This window comes from Fundulus heteroclitus, unplaced genomic scaffold (genome assembly GCF_011125445.2).
Source record: "Fundulus heteroclitus isolate FHET01 unplaced genomic scaffold, MU-UCD_Fhet_4.1 scaffold_41, whole genome shotgun sequence".
Taxonomy (NCBI): Eukaryota; Metazoa; Chordata; class Actinopteri; order Cyprinodontiformes; family Fundulidae; genus Fundulus; species Fundulus heteroclitus.
Window position 1 is genome coordinate 2,795,025 of NW_023396824.1, and position 12,693 is coordinate 2,807,717.

General features: G+C 45.9%; 1 protein-coding gene across 1 annotated transcript in view; it reads right to left on the reverse strand.

Moving 5' to 3' along the window:
• The window catches only part of LOC105923631 (CST complex subunit CTC1), a 75,142-nt gene that overhangs the window by 61,557 nt on the left and 892 nt on the right, over positions 1–12,693 (reverse strand). The window lies entirely within an intron of this gene.

Consider the following 12,693-nt stretch of genomic DNA (forward strand, 5'->3'; position numbering starts at 1 on the left):
TTATTTGCTACACGATCCTGGCAGAACAGAACTGAAAGGAGAACTCATAATTATTTATTAACTGGACCTGGAGTCTGACGACAGAACCTCAATGGACCAGAACCTGCAGTTCTGGAACAAATTAATAAAAAATCAGTGAAACAGAACTTTATTGGACCAGAACCTGCAGTTCTGGAACAAATTAATAAAAATCAGAAAAACAGAACTTTATTGGACCAGAACCTGCAGTTCTGGAACAAATTAATAAAAAATCAGTGAAACAGAACTTTATTGGACCAGAACCTGCAGTTCTGGAACACATTAATAAAAATCAGTAAAAAATAAACAGAATAGAGTCAAAGTTAAAGTTACAGGACAGAAAAAGTGAAAACCAGAACAAAGACAATAATTATTTATATCAAATCTTTTCATCAGAGGAACATGTGGAATAAAATTAAAGTGATTTTATTATTCTAACATTTGAAGGATTTATTCCATAATTTAAATCATGAATGTGAAACTGTGTGAAACCTCAGAGTCTTTATAAACTTTGATTAAACTGTAGCAGCAGAGCTCTGCCTTCATATCTGGAATTATTACATTAAATCTCTCCTAATATTTCACGATGTGAAACTGTGTGAACCCTCCAGACCAGGAATAAACAGACCAGGGGTCTCCACCATGGATTCAGAAACCTCAGAGTCTTTATAAACTTTCACTAAACTCAGTTCAGCAGAGTTCTGCCTTCATATCTGGAATTATTACATTAAATCTCTCCTAATATTTCATGATGTGAAACTGTGTGAAACCTCAGAGTCTTTATAAACTTTTATTAAACTGTAGCAGCAGAGCTCTGCCTTCATTTCTGGAATTATTACATTAAATCTCTCCTAATATTTCATGATGTGAAACTGTGTGAACCCTCCAGACCAGGAATAAACAGACCAGAGGTCTCCACCATGGCTTCAGAAAGGTTGGAGTCTTTATAGACTTTCACTAAACTCAGTTCAGCAGAGCTCTGCCTTCATATCTGGAATTATTACGTTAAATCTCTCCTAATATTTCACGATGTGAAACTGTGTGAACCCTCCAGACCAGGAATAAACAGACCAGGGGTCTCCACCATGGATTCAGAAACCTCAGAGTCTTTATAAACTTTCACTAAACTCAGTTCAGCAGAGTTCTGCCTTCATATCTGGAATTATTACATTAAATCTCTCCTAATATTTCATGATGTGAAACTGTGTGAAACCTCAGAGTCTTTATAAACTTTTATTAAACTGTAGCAGCAGAGCTCTGCCTTCATTTCTGGAATTATTACATTAAATCTCTCCTAATATTTCATGATGTGAAACTGTGTGAACCCTCCAGACCAGGAATAAACAGACCAGAGGTCTCCACCATGGCTTCAGAAAGGTTGGAGTCTTTATAGACTTTCACTAAACTCAGTTCAGCAGAGCTCTGCCTTCATATCTGGAATTATTACGTTAAATCTAATTAGTTGAAATGGACTCAGATAAAGTCTATTCCTGAACCTTCAAGAGTTGCTGAAGTTTTAAAGCTCCTCGTCATTTATGCTCTTCATCAACTTTTAAAGTTGGTGCCAGAAACCTTTGAATGTCTGAAATATTTAGGTAAAAAAAAATCATTATTTTTTTCACACAGTTGATTAAATTAGGATTTCTGTGAGTTGAAGCTGGTTGTTTATAATTTAATAAGCAAGAAGAAATATTTATTTCTCGTTCCAGTTGTACATTCCAATGATATTTGTCTTCTACATTTAAGCCATGCCTCAGGGAGCTGTCATTATATAAATGATGGATCAGAATCAGAAACACTTTAATGTAAAATAATAATTTATTCTTCTCTACCTGATCAGCATAAAATCATAATATCATAGGATCTGTTTGTGTGTTTGGTGATAAACCTGTTGCTCCAGAGTTAGCTGGGGACAAATTCTGTATATCTGTATATATCTGTATACATATATATAGGATTTAGCGTAATTCTAATAAAGTGATGGGGAACTACTCAGCATTAAGTCACAGAGCAGCAGCAGTTTTAAACCAGCAGGTTGACCCGATAGTTTCCAGGGAACCAGAACCAGAACCAGGAGTCATGATGTTGATCCAGGTCCTGAACCAGTTTAATTTTAGTTTTCCTGTTAAACAAAGTCCTTCATTTTAAACCATCCAGACTGGGTTCTTTGACTGTACTGCCTTTTAATGGCATGGGTTTTATATTTTCATATATAATTAAAGTTAATGTTATAGTATTTACTAATTTATTGGGAAAGAAACATGAATAAGCTGATTAAATGTAACGCCACAGCCACAGTGGTGAGGTCAGTGCAGGGGATTGTGGGATACGGTCTCCCAGATCTCAGATTATGCAGCAGGAGTCCAGAACCGATCCAGACGTATCACCACTCAGTGTTTCCCGCAGTAATTTGCTTATGCGAGGCGGACCGACTCGCGGAGCGGGGGGGGGGGGGGGGGGGTTGGTGGACGACACGTTTTCCGCGTACCGGCTCGCGGTGCGGGGGGGGGGGGGACTGTGGACGACACGTTTTCCGCGGACCGGCTTGCGGAGCGGGGGGGGGGGGTATCCCTGGGTTTTTTCCCTGCCATTCACGCACGCGCGAAAGCAACAAAAAACCGCGTGTTAGCGTCACTTTTTTTTTTTTTTTTGGAATGTTGGCGAGGCGGTAGCGTGAGTTTGGCGAGGCGGCCGCCTCGCCAAGATAGCGCTGCGGGAAACCCTGCCACTGACCCCCCCCCCCCCCACCAGAACCAAGACCTGTTTGATCCTCTTCCATCAGTTAGCATCTAGCTCCGGCTAGTAGCTAAGCTACTGCTAGCCTCTGTGTCAGAACTCCTAGGACCGTTAGCAACTAGCTACGGCTAGTAGCTAAGCTACTGCTAGCCTCCATGAGAGTCACACAAACTCATAACTGTCAGTATAACTCGACTCATTAGAATTCTTTCTCCTCTTGCTTCCATGGACTATGGCTGAAGCTTTTACAATCTGTTGCTTCAACCACAGCCCTACAATCCGGTTTAAAATCTGGTGAGCCAAAGGTGTCTTCACCTTTTAAACACCACTGAGCCAGAGCTCTGACGTTAATTCAGGGTCCATCAAAAGCCTCCACAGGCTGAACTTCATCAGACATATAAACCTACTGCTGCTGGACCTGCAGTCATTCTTTCTCCTGTTCAGACATCCACAGACCACTCAGAACCGGCTGAGACCCAAACAGGGCATGGGTCAACATGTCAGGAGGACTTTCTGGGCTTCTCCTCACTGCATCCATACATGGACAGTGAGCATATAACACTAACAGAGGACCTTGCCTTGAAAACTTATAATTTTTGAGTTACAGCTTCACCTCACGGTGCTCCTCCTCCACTCTGGTGTCTGAATAATATCATTTCCATTCTGCCACCCACTCTGCATTTAAAGGCTGGTATACACCGCAGCATTTTTAGCCCCATTCAGGCCCAGATCTTCCTCTTCCAATAGGTCCTGATTGTCCACCTTATGTGTGAAGGCAGAAGTAACTATGGGTCACACTTCTGTCTCTTTTCAGCGGTACTTCCTTTTCAGTGCTTCCCTCGGTAAAATAACATTAGCTTGACTGAAATGATAAACTGTAGCGGAAACATTGTCAAAAGTAGCAGAGCGATGGAAGTGGCAGGTCAGAGCCAGAGCTTCAAACTATTCATGACTGAGAGGATGACATGAAGAAGTGCCTCATAACAAACGAGGACATTTTAACCAGTCACTTGGTGTGGATGGTTCTGCTATGCGACTTTACCAAGGCTAACCTCCGCAGTGGAAAAGTTAGTTAATAAAGAGCAACATGGATGACCTGGTATTCATGGAGGCTGATGGCCATTCAGGCCTAAGCAAGTCTGACGTTCTCTCTGCTGGATCCTGACTGCATCAACCGGCTCTACTGGAGTCTCTGGTGCTGCTGGTGAAATCCTTCAGTAACGCAGCAGTGATCTTATGGAAGGTAGGCTAATTCAATTCAATTCAGTTTTATTTATATAGCGCCAATTCATGAAACATGTCATCTCGAGGCACTTTACAAAATCAAATCAATCAGATTATACAGATTGGTCAAAAATATCCTATATAAGGGAACCAGTCAGGGGCGGATCCAGGATGTTTGAAAGGGGGGTGGGTCCCTAAGGTTCATGTCAAGACAATGTGAGGCTAAATGACCAAAAAATGCCATCTTTACTCTTAATTAATCAAACAAAGATTTTCTTTATTTCCAGAAATGATATTTATATAGTAAAATGAAATAAAAAGACCCAAGGACTTAGAACAGTTTGTTATGGTTCAAATGATAAAGGAGTTTTGAGTATATTTTAATAAGATAAACCATGCTGAGAGAAAAAAAATACTTTAAAGTAAGTTAAACCAATGAACATGTATGGTAAAGTTAAGCCATAAGCCTATAATAGAACAGTAAGACTTGACAAATAATATTGTTCTCTTCTACAACACCTTCAACTTTATGATGATGATGATAATGGGTTTATGACTGTCAACCTTCTGGGATGCTTCTGGACAAATATGTCAATGATTTTGTTGATGTCTAAATGAATGTCCTGGTGGACATACATAAGTAGCAAAGCCACAAACCTTTCCTGTCCCATAGTCGACCTCAGCAAAGTTTTTACTGCTTTAAGGCCCGAGTTAGGACGAGTTAGGACGTTCCACAGAAGCACTGCTAACAGGTAGAACTGACAGAAGGTGAAGAATCATAGAAATGTTTGGGTAGACCTTCATATTTGTTATCCTTAGAATTTCAGGGAAAGAACTTCCGGTGACGCCATGCTGCAGACAGTAGCATAAAACAAGGCTCCGCCAGCTAATTGCTAATTTCCTAACAAAACTACTTAAAAACTCGGCAAATTTAAACAAACTCAATATGGCAGGTTCTTCGGGAGGCAAAGGCTCAAAACAGGATCTCACGGGTGACAAAAACGAAAACTTGAGGCAACTACCTTTAAGGCAGACCTGGAGTGATAGCCCTAGCAACCACGAGTCTAAAATACTAGCTGAACTGGAGAAACTAAGGGAAGAAAATCAGGACGGACACAAGCAGACCAGGCAGTCGCTGACTAAACTTGAATCCTCCATACAAGAACTCAAAGGAGAAATTACCAAACTTGAAAAGAGAACCACAGAGGTAGAACAACGTATTAGCACTTCAGAGGACACCAGGATGCAATAGTTTTAAGCCTAGTTTGTTTTCATAAAGGAGACCATTCTTAGTTTTAATAATAAAACACATGTGGCACCAACAGGTTTAGACCAGACAATACACACTACACAATAACTATTGTATGCGTGTCAATGTCCACTATTTTTTTTAACTTTACACTCTTTTTTTCATTATTTTTCAAAAACTGTGCAACAAAAATAAAATTTTCATAACTTTCCCGTTACTTGAAATAGTTTCCCTAAAATTGGATTAATTTACAACTTTACACAACTTGTGCGAACCCCATGTTTTCTTATTATCAACATTTTCTAGCGATTATCATACCTTTTTTTCTGTGGGGAGAATATTTTTTATTTAAATTTTTTATTAAAGATTTGAACAAATGTACAATATCACATGGCATGTACAAATATAAAGAAATGAAGTCTTACAATCTTAAGGCACGCATATTAGAAGATAACAATAAATCAGAAATGACAAAAGCAAACAGAAAAGACAAATAACAAACATATAAATAAAATAAAATAAAACAACAACAATGAGACGTTAGTTCTCAAAAAAATTTAGGACAATATAGGCGTTTTAAGGTGCCGAAGTGGTTTTCCAGTGTGGGGAGAATATACAGGACTGTCTCAGAAAATTAGAATATTGTGATAAAGTTCTTTATTTTCTGTAATGCAATTAAAAAACATGAAATGTCATACATTCTGGATTCATTACAAATCAACTGAAATATCGCAAGCCTTTTATTGTTTTAATATCGCTGATTATGGCTTACAGCTTAAGAAACCCAAATATCCTATCTCAAAATATTAGAATATGGTGAAAAAGTATACTAGTAGGCTATTCAACTAATCACTTGAATCGTCTAATTAACTGGAAACACTGCAGGGTTTCCTGAGCCTTGAAAAACACTCAGCTTGGTTCAGTAAACTAAATCACAAGTATGGTAGTGGTTAAGAGACGACATCAGATTCTCACAGTAACTGGTGTACTGACCATGGCATTACTGTCCTTGATTGGCCTGCCAATTCCCCTGACCTGAACCCCATAGAGAATTTGTGGGCTATTGTGAAGAAGAAGCTGAAAGACACCAGAGCCAACAATGCAAATGAGCTAAAGGCCGCTATTGAAGCATCCTGGGCATCCATAACACCTCAGCAATGCCACAGGCTGATTGCCTCCATGCCACGCCGCATTGATGCACTAATCTGTGCAACCAAGTACTGAGTGCATTAATGGACATTTTCAAATGTTTGATTTTGTTTTGCTGTTATAATTTTTGTTTTTTACTTGGTCTGAGGAAATATTCTAATATTTTGAGATAGGATTTTTGAGCTTTCTTCAGCTGTACGCCATAATCAGCCATATTAAAACAATAAATAGCTTGCGATATTTCAGTTGATTTGTAATGAATCCAGAATGTATCACATTTCATGGTTTTTAATTGCATTACAGAAAATAAAGAACTTTATCACAATATTCTAATTTTCTGAGACAGTTGTGTAATTAAGGTTGATCCATACTCCAATCTGGAAGGTGGCGGTAATGCACCTAAAAGTTGTTTGCCAACCACCAAAAAAAAGAGAAGAAGAACAACAAGAAGAAGAATCGAAGATGGCGACGACCGGTGCGGCAGAGAGTGATGAATTAATCTTAATTCTATAAAGGATGTTTAAAATTTCTGTCTCTAAAAAAATACTTTTGGTCTCCAAAAGAGGGGTGCGCGAAACCCCGCGACCCCGCCTGGATCCGCGCCAGCCACTTGATTGCTTCAAGTCTCTCCAAGCAGCATTCACTCCTCCTGAAAGAGCGTAGAGCCACAGTGGACAGTCGTCTGCATTGTTGATGGCTTTGCAGCAATCCCTCATACTGAGCATGCATGAAGCGACAGTGGAGAGGAAAACTCCCCTTTAACAGGGAGGAGAACCTCCAGCAGAACCAGAACCAGGCTCAGTGTGAACGCTCATCTGCCTCCACCCACTGGGGCTTAGAGAAGACAGAGCAGAGACACAGAAAGCTCAGAAGCTCACATTGACCCAGGAGTACTTTCTATGTCAGAGAAGACAGAGCAGAGACACAGAAAGCACAGAAGCTCACATTGACCCAGGAGTACTTTCTATGTTAGAGAAGACAGAGCAGAGACACAGAAAGCACAGAAGCTCACATTGACCCAGGAGTACTTTCTATGTTAGAGAAGACAGAGCAGAGACACAGAAAGCACAGAAGCTCACATTGACCCAGGAGTACTTTCTATGTTAGAGAAGACAGAGCAGAGACACAGAAAGCACAGAAGCTCACATTGACCCAGGAGTACTTTCTATGGTAGAGAAGACAGAGCAGAGACACAGAAAGCTCAGAAGCTCACATTGACCCAGGAGTACTTTCTATGTTAGAGAAGACAGAGCAGAGACACAGAAAGCTCAGAAGCTCACATTGACCCAGGAGTACTTTCTATGTTAGAGAAGACAGAGCAGAGACACAGAAAGCACAGAAGCTCACATTGACCCAGGAGTACTTTCTATGGTAGAGAAGACAGAGCAGAGACACAGAAAGCTCAGAAGCTCACATTGACCCAGGAGTACTTTCTATGTTAGAGAAGACAGAGCAGAGACACAGAAAGCTCAGAAGCTCACATTGACCTAGCTCTTTGCCTACAAGATGATGCTTTGGACTGCCTGCTGCTGCTCGGTCCAGAAGACAGAAAAGACTATGATGCCTTAGTCGGAGTGCTAAAGAGGCGGTATGGACAATGTGTGCAGCCAGACATCTTTAAAAATAAGCTCAGTAGCAGGAGCAGGTTGCCGGGTGAACCTTTGCGTGTTTTGGCTAATGACATTGAGAGCCTCACACGCAGAGCGTATGCACACATGCAGTCAGGTGTGCAGAATGAATTGGCGAAGGATCAGTTCATCAGAGCTCTGTCACCCCCGGAGCTACCCCTGCAGGTCCAGCTGATGCATCCAAAATCCCTCCAGGATGCTTTGGATCTGGCGGTGGAGAGGGAGTGTTTGGTCGGAGTAGCAGCTGGAGATGATCAGAGAGGACAACCGCTGGCATGCAGATCTGCGGAGGAGATCGAGCTGGACCAGGAGAAACCTGCTTGGATCTCAGAGTTGGCAGAAATGGTTCGGGCGGCGTCACTGCAGTCAACGCGAGACTCCTCTGCTTCCCCTGCCCTTTGTTGGGGCTGTGGCCAACCAGGGCATCTCCTCAGGCGGTGTCCTACAGCAGTCAAGAAACAGGGAAACGAGATGGGGCCTGCATGGAGGAGGCAGCGCAGGCCCTTGCCGTAGCCTCCACACCTTCATCGACAGCAGTCGGGTCCCGCCAGCGCCGACAGGGGGCCCTGTCTCAGCCTTCTCCAGAAGTGGACTCATGCCAAGACCAAGCGACAGTGGTTGCGGTTGTTGGCCGCACCTGTGTTGGGGATTTTTGTTACATCCCTGTCACAGTGGAAGGGATCCCCTGCACAGCCCTGATTGACACTGGTTCCACAGTAACACTCGTGAGGCCTGATGTGGTGCCAGATTGGACTCGGATTCAGCCCACTACAGTGCAGCTGCGCACGGTCACAGGGGACATTGCACCTATGAAGGGGAGGGGTACAATGACTGTTAATGTAGGTGGCCGGTCTATCACTCACCCTGTGTGGGTAGCAGAGGTGCAGGACATGTGCATAATGGGATTGGACTTTTTAAGGGCTGCGGGGTGCCAGTTGGATTTGGGAGGGGGGACATGGAGTTTTAAGGAAGGTCCTCTCATCCCACTGCTGCCCACAGTTTCTGATCCAGTGCTGTTAGGGCCTGTGGTCTGCCTCACTGAACCTCAGACTGCAGATATTGAGCAGATCTCACCCAAGGCTGACCAGATGGCCTCCACGACAGCCGCTGCGCCCACATACCCGATGCCCCCGGTTTGGGCACCTCATGTGGCACAAGATGCATCAGTGACCTTGGTGCAGAAGATCTGGGCAGAGAACTGTAGGGGTTTGGACACCCAGCAGCAAGAACAACTGTGGCAGCTGCTCGTGGACTTTAAGGACAGCTTTGCTCTGAGCGAAGACCAGGTGGGGCAGACTCAGTTGGTGGAGCACGACATTCTGACTGGAGATGCACCCCCGATAAAATGTCGGCCACGCCGGCTTCCCCTGGCCCGCCAGGAAGCATGCGACAGGGCAGTGTCGGACATGTTGCAAGCAGGCATTATTGAACCTTCAGACAGTCCCTGGGCAGCTGCTGTTGTTATGGTGCCCAAAAAGAATGGAGAATGGCGCCTGTGTGTTGATTACAGGCCGCTGAATGGGGTGACGGAAAAGGATTCATACCCGCTGCCTCGGGTTGACGAGTCATTGGACCTGGTGTCAGGCTCTAACTGGTTCTCGTCCCTGGATCTTCGCAGCGGTTATTACCAGGTTCCCCTAACAACAAGTGCCAGGCCAAAGTCTGCGTTTTGCACAGGGCGGGGACTCTGGCAGTTTAAAGTGCTCTCATTTGGGCTGTGCAATGCACCCGCCACCTTTTCCAGGCTGATGGACCGAGTGCTGGCTGACGTCCCTCGCCAAGAGTGTCTGGTGTATCTGGATGACATACTGGTCCATGGCGCCTCCTTTGCTACAGCCCTGGCCTCACTCCGTCGGGTGTTGGAGAGGATTAGAGCAGCGGGCTTGAGACTCCACCCAGATAAATGTCATTTCATGCAGCAAGAGGTGACATTTCTGGGTCACCGGGTTGGAAGGGAGGGAATCAGCACAATGGAGGACAAAGTAAAGATGGTGGCAGAGTGGCCAGTCCCCACAACCCAGAGGGATCTTAAAAGTTTCCTGGGCCTGGCTTCCTACTACAGGAGGTTTGTGCGGGGGTTTGCGAGTATAGCGGCTCCCCTGTTCCAGCTCCTCCAGAAGAACCGGGACTATGTGTGGACTGAACAGTGCCAGGGAGCATTTGACTGTCTGCGGCAAAGTCTGACTGAGGCCCCGGTGCTCGCCCCTGCTGACCCCTCTCTTCCCTTCATTCTTGACACGGATGCAAGTAACGTGGGGGTCGGGGGTGTCCTTTCCCAGTTGGGGAAAGAAGGGGAGAGAGTGGTGGGGTATTTCAGCAGGGCCTTTAACAAAGCAGAGAGGCGCTACTGCGTGACAAGGCGGGAGCTGCTGGCGGTGGTGCTTTCTCTGCGTCATTTTAAGTACTACCTGTGTGGCCTGCCTTTCACTATAAGGACTGACCACTCTGCTCTCCAATGGCTGGTGTCTTTTAAAGAACCCGAGGGTCAGGTAGCCCGGTGGCTGGAAGAGCTGCAGTCCTACAACTTCTCGGTGGTCCACCGGGCTGGAGCCAAGCACGCTAACGCCAATGCCCTCTCCCGTCGCCCTTGTGCTGCGGAGGGATGCAGTTACTGCGACCGGAGGGAGAGGTTGGAGGAGGAACAGCTGCAGCGGAGCCAGCCAGCAGCATGTTGGGGAAGCTCAGTCATCTGCAGGGAGCTGCAGGCGGTCGACACAGACAGCTGGAGGCACCAACAGGAGCAGGATCCTGACATCCAGCCTGTGTTGTTGTGGTTGGAGAGACATCTGAAGCCACCATGGGAGGAGGTTGCTGGGCTCTCACTAGCAACAAAAGGATTGTGGGCCAAATTTGATGCGCTACGTCTGGAAGCTGGGGTGCTGCAGAGGGCATGGAAAGACCCTGCCACTGGGGAGGAGCGATGGCAGATTGTAGTGCCCAAAAGCCTGAAAGATGTAGTCCTGCAGGCCATGCATGGAGCGTCTGGTTCCGGACATTTTGGCGTCACAAAAACACTCCGCCGCCACCGGCAGGGGTTTTACTGGGGCCGGTGCAGGAGGGACGTGGAGGATTTCTGCCGCCGCTGTGACCCCTGTACTGCACGGAAGGGGACGACAGGTCAGTCGCACGCCCACTTGCAACAGTTTGTTGTAGGAGCCCCTATGGAAAGAGTGGCGGTGGATGTAATGGGACCACTGCCACGCTCAGACAGGGGGAACTGTTATGTCCTGTCAGCCATTGACTATTTTACAAAATGGCCAGAAGCCTACGCGATCCCCGATCAGGAGGCAGAGACAGTGGCAGATGCCTTGGTTGGTGGGTTTATTAGCAGGTTTGGGGTGCCAGACATTATTCATAGCGACCAGGGCAGACATTTTGAGTCACGTGTGTTTTCTATCATGTGCAACCGCCTTGGCATCCAGAAAACTAGAACAACACCATTACATCCCCAGAGCGATGGGCTGGTGGAAAGGCTCCACCGCACCTTGGGACAGCAGCTGGCCATTCTCACAGCTGAGCATCAGAGGGACTGGGACGAGCACCTTCCATTGGTGCTAATGGCCTGCCGCTCAGCTGTGCAGGACTCCACAGCATGTACTCCGTCACTCCTCATGCTGGGGAGGGAGCTGCGGACACCAGCTGAACTGTCTTTCGGACGCCCTCCGGATGCACCTGCTGTCCCAGCCGGTCCTGAGTATGCTAGAAAACTTCAGGACAGGTTGGAGTCAGCACATGCATTTGCTCGGAGACAACAGGAACAAGCAGGTGTGCGTCAGAAACGGAACTATGATTTAAGAGCTAAGGGCCGACACTTTGCACCGGGGGAGTTAGTCTGGGTTTACAACCCCCGGAGAAGGAAGGGCCGTTGCCCGAAGCTGGACAGTCAGTGGGTGGGCCCTTGCAGAGTGTTGGAGCACATGGGGGAGGTTGTTTACAGGGTGCAAATGTTTCAGAACAGGAGAAAAGTAGCTCTGCACAGAGACAGGTTGGCCCCTTATCAAGGCAGGGCTGCACCACAGGCCTCGGAAGGTCTTCAACCAGGGTCACCGGTGGCTCCACCAGCCTCCCCAGAGGCCATACCGCTGTTGCCGAATGATGTCCCTTCGGTACAGCCTGAGGCACCTCAAGTAGCTCGTCCGCGGCGGGCGAGGAGGGCCCCAAGACAGTTTGATGACTTTGTTTGTTCCCTCGTGGGCGAGGAACTCTGTAGTGGGGGGGTAGTGTAACGATGCTGTGTTTCAGTTCTGCTAGGGTTCCTTATCATTATGCATTTGTTATGAGTTGCATTACAACCTTTATTGTTGAATGTGAGCGTCGTGGGTTTTCCTTGTCTGACGCTGCTGGCTCCCGCACCACATGTGATAGGTTTATGATGCCATGTGGGCGGGGAGATCAGGAGCGGGAGGACTAGGACCAGGAAGTGGTGTTCGTGCGTGCGCGTGTGTTGTTGTTAGCCGCAAGCTCGGAAGTTGAACACATGCAGTTCTGTTAGTTCGGCTGCAGTGTGGGCATCATTACAATATGTTTCATGAATTGGCGCTATATAAATAAAATTGAATTGAATTGAATAGTAATGCTCCTCTCTTTTTCAATACCAGCTTCACCTGACTCAGAAAGCATCATTGCTCACCACTAAAGTTACCAAATGTCTTTAGCTAGACACTTCTACTGTTAGAGCTGGTGTCCTCC